Genomic DNA, 6,728 nt, shown 5'->3' with positions numbered 1-6,728 from the left:
CGGAGTCTGATCTCAGTCACACCAGCGAAGGCTCTTGGCTTCACTGGATTTCCACCCTGGTGCCCGTGAGCTCACATTCAGGTCCACACTCTCCATTTGTACAAAGCACAGAGCGGCTCTCTGCTACCCAGAGTGACTGTTCTTAACACTGCTCCCCATTCAGATCTCACAGCACGGTGACAGGGCACAGGGTCATTTTTCACATAGGGAAACTGAGGCACAGCAAGAGCGCAAATGGCTTCTCCCCCCCCCCAGGTCACTCAGCAAGCTAACAGCAGAGGCAGGATTAGAACCCACATCTCCTGATTTACAACCTCACCCCCCTGCCTGCTGGAGTCCAGCATCCGTATCCAGAGAGCTCCGGTCTTTGGCTAAATGGGACTCCAGGGGCAGGGTCTGAAAAGGGCCTGACTGGGGATCAGCAGTGGGCAGTGCTGAGCGCCTCCTAGTGGAGTCAACTCCCTGCATCACAGAGGTTCAAGACTCTGCAGAGCCCCTGGCAGCATCATTTGGGGTGACATTCCACCCCCGCCATGCCTAGGCCTCATGCTGGCCCTCTGCCCAGCGGGGAGCTTTATCCAGCATGCTCAGCACCTCTCCTGATTTGACCCTAACTGCAAGACACTGTCCGCTCGCCTGATGGGCTGGGCATCTGCAGTGGACGCTGACGCTGCCTTCCCCTTGAACTGTGTGTCGGGGGTGGGGGGAGGAGAAGACAGAAATGCTTCCCAGCCCCTTGCAAACCAACTCTCCCTAATCCAATTTAATCTCAGCAGCACTGATTAAAACCCACTCTCGCTTTTTAATCTCTGCCTGAGCCTTCCTCACCGCGCCCACCCCCGCACCTTCTCCTCCTGAAGCCAGCTCCAACCTGTCCTTTGTACTGCAGCACGCAGCACAGTGCCCCCCTCTGGTGCGCACATAACCCCCACAGAGCCCCTGGTGCTAGCCAGCATTAGCTGCCCCTGCCTTTTCCATTTTAAATGCATTTGCTCTTAACCACTGTGCAATAGCCAGGCACCGGACTGGAGGGGCTTCATCGCTACACAGAGCAAGCAAGTCACGGATCAGAAGGGATCGACTGGATGATCACCTCCAGTGCCCTGCTATTTCAGGCAGCCCTGTCATCGTCCGGTTCATAAACTTATCATGCTCCATCTTCTGCTGTCCCAGACCCTCCATCTGGAGCTGGTTAGGATCCTTCTTGGGCTGGAAAAATTTCACCCGGCTCTGCTTTTTCATAGCCCCTGCTGCCTCTGAGCACAGCAGCAACCAGAATGATTCCAGAGCACAGGGCCCAGAAGGAATGCCTGACTCACCATGAGGCAGAAGGGAAAATTTACGGACTGGAGGGAATGGCTTAATGCCAGCTGAGCCTTGGGTTTGAATTACACAGATTCCCTGGGACCGCTGTTCCTGCCCCGCAACACTGAGTCAGCCTGACAGCCTGGTGCAGTGCTTATCCTGAGATCCAGTTCAATCCAATCAGAGTGTGCGTGGCCTGCCGGGCAAGCGTGGGAAAAGGGTGTGAAAGAGACGGATCCCCGGGGGGCTCTGTCAGAGGTTCTAGGCCAGTTTATGTTGGCTGAGGACACATGGGCGTGTGTCAGTGTGTGTGTGTGCGCCCGTGTATCCGCGAGGACGTGTGTACTGCTGGGTCAGTTTACACATGCGGGTTTACGTCAGTGGGCGCATGTGTTCGTGCATCTGTGAGCACACAAGTGCGTGTGCATGGAGCCATGTGTGAATGTGTGCCAGCTGGTGTATGTGTGTGTGTGTGTGTGTGTGTGTGTGTGTGAACATGTTTGTGCAAGTGTGGATGTGCGCCTACACATCTGAAGCAGTGTGGCCTAAGGAATCACTGTGTGACCTTGGACCTTCCCTGCCTCAGTTTCCCCAGACGTGCAAAGCAGCTCCCTCCCAGGGGATGGGAAGGCTGAAGCTGTCAGCATCTGTGGGGGGCTTGGAGGAAGCACAAATGGGGAGTGCTGTGACTGCTGTCTCTTTCACTGCTGGGATGAGCATCTCTGCTCAGGCAGAGGAGCCGGCTGGAGGGGCCCTCGCTGGCGGACGGGCTGGGGAAGTGTCGGCAGGAGGCGCTCCTTAGCAGAGTGGTTTCCCTGGTAATTGGGGCTGTCAGCTGCTCTCTCCAGTTATCTTCCCCCTGCACGGCTGACTTGAGGGATGACAGAAAGTGAGCAGCTTCTCCCCAGCCCTCCCCAACCATCCCAGCGACGCTCTTGGAGGGGAAGATCCCTGCCACGCTCCCGGGGCCCTTTGACTTTCCTCAAGCATCGCAGCTCCCAGGGAGTCCACAAAGCCTCAGGGCCAAGCGCTGCCTTCTCCCTGCGCCAACCCATCAGGAGCAGTCAGAGGTTAGAGCCGCGGGATGTTAGCGAGAGTCACTGTCCTAGGAGAGTAGGAACAAGACAGGCTGGGGGGTGTCTATCACCACAGACAAAGGCCCAGGTCCTCAAAGGTATTTAGGCACCAAACAGGGCCGGCTCCAGGCACCAGCCGAGAAAGCTGGTGCTTGGGGCAGCAGATTCCCAGGGGCGGCATTCCGCCCAAACCTTTTTTTTTTTTTTTTTGCGCTTCGCCGCTTCTGCCGCCCCTGCAGGATTTTTTCTTTTGGTTTGCTGCTCCTGCCGCCCTGTAGGGGGCGGCGGCACAGAGGAGGGGAGCTGCTGGGAGTGGTGCCAGTTCTGCAGCAAGCCCGGCACGGCAGCCCGCGTCCTTCCCTGCCTGCCCCCCGGAGCAGCGCAGAGCCCACCCAGCAGGCGGCTTGGCGGGAGGGGCCGCATGGCGAGCACCCGCTTAAGGAAGCCATGGCCGCCCCCTTCTCTCCCTCCCCCTTCCCCCCGCTAGCTGGGATGTGCACTCCGCTGCTCGGGGTCTGCAGGGCTGGGAGTCCCCCTGCACCCGCGCTCCCGCCGCCCCGCAGGTATTTTTTTCTTTTTGGTTTTTTGTTTTTTCTTCCCTTTGCCACTCCGGCCGGCCGGGCGGTTTGTTTCACACCCCCCCCCCTTTGCTGCTCCAGCTGGGCGGCAGGTTGGTTTCCCGCCCCCCGCCCCCTTTGCTGTTCCGGCCGCCGCGCAGGTTTTTGGGGTTTTTTTGCTTGGGGCGGCAAAAAAGCTAGAGTGGGCCCTGGCATCAAACTCCAATGGGCCAGCGCTCTTTGCACTGATGCAAAGCCTGCAGATGTCAGTGGTAATAAGACTTGGTCCCCCGTCCCCTCTACAGCCTCTATTCCTGTACTATCCGAGCACCTCCCAAACATCAGTGTTGGCACACGGGACATGGGCAGTCCAGCTTAGCGGGTAGGACCAAGGGTCGGGCCGAATGGTCAGCACAGGAGCCGGGCCTGGTGGTTGGAGCAGGAGCCAGGGCCAGAAACTGGGAGTAAGCCAAAGGTCTGAACCAGAGTTAGGAATCGGGAGTCTAGTCAGAGATCGCAGCCGGAGTCAGGGATCAGGAGTCAAGCCAAGGAACAGAGCCGGGCTCTGAAGCAAGGAACGAGAGCGGGGTCTGTTGTAGCAGCAGGCCGGGTACTGCCAGGTTGCCCAGACAGCTTTCTGGAGCACCCTCCATAGTTAAATAGCATGCTTGGCCCAATCAGGGGCCATGGGGGGAATGTCAATTGTGGGGAAATTTGTCGGTTCACTGGGGACAATTCTGGGAAGGGCACTGGAGGCCTGGCAGCACTCAAGTGAGTTTTGCCTGCATCCTCATTGCAGAGTAGTTACGGGTTCCAGCCAGCGCTCTAACCCACCCTCAAAGCTGGATCGGCTAGCCTGGACTTAAAGCACCCCCAAACCCAAGTCAGAGGTACTGTGTGCACAGTAGGGAGTTTGGGCTAAAACCCAGATAAGATCCTGTGACCATCTGAACCCCTCTGTTCACCCCTTTTACAAGACTGTGATACATTTTGTACGAAGTATGCCTTGTGAGGTTGAAAACTCGTAATTTGCTGATTATTATTGTCCTGGTAAAATATGTGTGGCAAGTGTATGTAAAATTGTAAGACTCTACTGTGTGATATTACTAAGACATGTCCCAAGTCTGGGGAGCCGTCACAAACCAGTTCCCCAGAGACAAAAGGCTAGTCAAAGCACTGGCCAGAAATCAAATGGACCATCACCTGGTTAAGTGACCATTCTTTGGCAGGAAAGAGGGTGTGGGTGAAAGAGCAACATCTTGACAAAGAAACAGCTTGGGGTTCCCGTCTACACAGACTTTCTGTCTCCTCAACCTCAGCCAGAGGTGATTCTCAAAGACGAGAAAGAATTATAAGAAGGGAGAGAAGACACCCCAAATTATCTCCCCCTTTCTCTCTACCCATAGCATCGACAACATGTGAAGAACAAGGAAGCAGCACTGGACTGGGGGAGAGATCCTGACTGAAAGAAATTCAGCCAGTAAGACTGTTGGAACATGGGGGGAGAGAGACTTTGCTTTGAATTCACTTAGCTCATTAAGTTGGCATTTGTTGCATTTTATTTTTATTTTCTTGTAACCAATTCTGACTTTTATGCCTCCCTACTTGCGGTCACTTAAACTCTATCTCTTCATAGTTTATACGTTTGTTTTATTGTTTTATCTAAACCAGTGTTTGGGGAAACGCCATTTGAGAGAACAGAATTTGTGCATATCATTTTCTATTAATGAAATGACGGACTTTAGATGAGCTTGTATTGTCCAGGAGGGAGCTGGGCAGTACAAGACGCACATTCCTGCGGGAAAGTCCAGGACTGGGAATTTGCTGGTGTTGCTCTGCAGTGTAATTCATGAGTGGCTGCCCCTAGTGCTCAGACCCTATGACTAGGAGTAACTTACATGCTGGAGGCTGTGTTTGGGCAGACCAGGAGTGGTAACTCTCACAGCAAAGCAGTGTGAAAGGGTGGAGAACTGAGGGGTCCAGATTGTACCCTGGGAAATGTCACCGATCCTGGGCTGACTGTGCAGTGAAGACATACCCCGAGAGGTGAAGTGAGTTGCCCAAGGTCACACACAGAGCCTATACCAGAGCAGGACACTTGTAGGCTCTCCCCAGACCCAGGCTAGCCTTCCTGTCCAGCCTGGCCCTCTGGCGCAGATCCACAAGGACGGATGCCTTGGGAATCCACTGTGTTTCGAGAGAACAGAGAGGATTTATCCCAACCCCTCACCCATCCCTCCCCTCCGGAACGCAGCACCAGAATGGACGCACAAAGCAGCCACGGTTAGAAAAGGGGCCAGTGCTTTAATGGCATCAGCATCCTCCAGCACTGACACCCCTTTGTACCCTAAATCCCAATGCCGGGGCTTTCCAGGATGGGTTAAAATACAACAGGACCTTAGTAGCCTGCCCTTTGGCAGAAAAGTCCAGAGAAGCATGAGGACCCATCTTCACCCCAGAGAGAGCCAGACCAGTTTCCTTTAGGTGCCTAGAGTTGGGGACAGAAGGGGCGATCTCCCAGCTGGGCATCAAATTTAGACCCGTGTCCTCTCCTCTGGCAGCAGGGGCCCTGCACCACCTGGAGGAGTCCCCAAAGACCCAGGGAGGTTTTCACCCAAGCAACAGTGACAGGACATTCTGTGAGCCTGGCGCTCCAGAGCCAGGTGGGGACAGCAGACATAGGAGCAAGAGTCCTGGCGAGAGCTCTGACCTGGGGAGCAGAGACGAGCCCCAGCTGCAAAACTGAGATCTGGATTTCACATCCCCCCTCGCCCCGTCTCCTGGGATCTTTGGAGCGGAGGTTTGTGTGTGGCCCATTAGCAAGCCAATGACCAGGGTGCCGGGTTCAGATTCAGATCTGGGTTTTGGCAGCACTGGGGAGCTGGTCCAGGCTCGTGTCTAAGGGGAAGAGCCCTGACCAGTCATCGGGTCATATATGCATCCTCTTAACCACCACCAACCTGAATGAGTGAGAGCCCTGGATCCTGGCAGTGCTGCCGGTGGGATACATGGGCTGGGATTGTGCACGGTGGATTTAGCATTACGGCCCAGTGTGTGTGTGTTTGCAGAAGGCCAGGGAGGAAGATGAGTGAGCCAGACAGGCTCACTCACTCACAGATCCTAAGAAAAACTTGCTGGAACCATAAAGCAGCCTGAAGCTGGGAGGACGCCGCAGACATGAATTAATCCGGGAGGTAACATGGGCATCGGTGGGTTTTAATGGCTCCCCTTTGGGATGGCTGGAGATGTCGAACCCTGGAGGGGTGCTGCTATGTGGCAGGAATTTTCCCTTCTGCCTTGCTGTGCTGTGCAAATCCTCTGGCGCTGCAGTGAGTGGGGGTCACTAGAGGGGGGTGCTTGGGAGAAAGAGCTGAGGAGTGGGGTCATTGCAGGAGTCTCCTTCAGCAGCTCAGAAGCAACATGGGGAAGGTGAGGCAGAGTGGAAGGGAAGTGTCTCTGATGGGGGCGGTTTTGGCACCTGGAGGAATCCAGGCACTTTCCCAGGAGACCTACAAGTGAATGGACTCATTAGCAGTTACCTGGGGAGATATGGACCCCCCAGAACACCTGTGACGGAAACCTATGGGAGAACTCAGGGGCAGCTTCGACTCAGGGGTGTGGGCAACCTCCAGAAATATTTGCAAGATGGCAGCTTGGTATCCACAAAGAGTCCCATGGCACTGAGGTACAGGATCCCCAAGAGAAACCTTGGTTCAGGGGTCCAGGAGCTCTGACGAGGACCTGCAAAAGAGAGGTCCATGAATGTCCATCCCCAGGTGACATCAAGGTC

At 55.2% G+C, this 6,728-nt stretch overlaps 1 protein-coding gene across 1 annotated transcript in view; it reads right to left on the bottom strand.

Moving 5' to 3' along the window:
• Positions 1-5,135: 5,135 nt before the first annotated feature.
• Positions 5,136-6,728, bottom strand: part of PROM2 (prominin 2) — a 41,810-nt gene continuing 40,217 nt past the window's right edge. Inside the window, exon 25 of the mRNA XM_045004092.1 lies at positions 5,136-6,679. The gene's annotated coding sequence lies outside the window, so the exon portion shown is untranslated. The remainder of the gene's footprint in view (positions 6,680-6,728) is intronic.

Source organism: Mauremys mutica, chromosome 2, assembly GCF_020497125.1.
Source record: "Mauremys mutica isolate MM-2020 ecotype Southern chromosome 2, ASM2049712v1, whole genome shotgun sequence".
NCBI lineage: Eukaryota > Metazoa > Chordata > Testudines > Geoemydidae > Mauremys > Mauremys mutica.
Note: the sequence above shows the minus strand (reverse complement) of the source record. Positions and strands in the feature narration are given on the sequence as shown.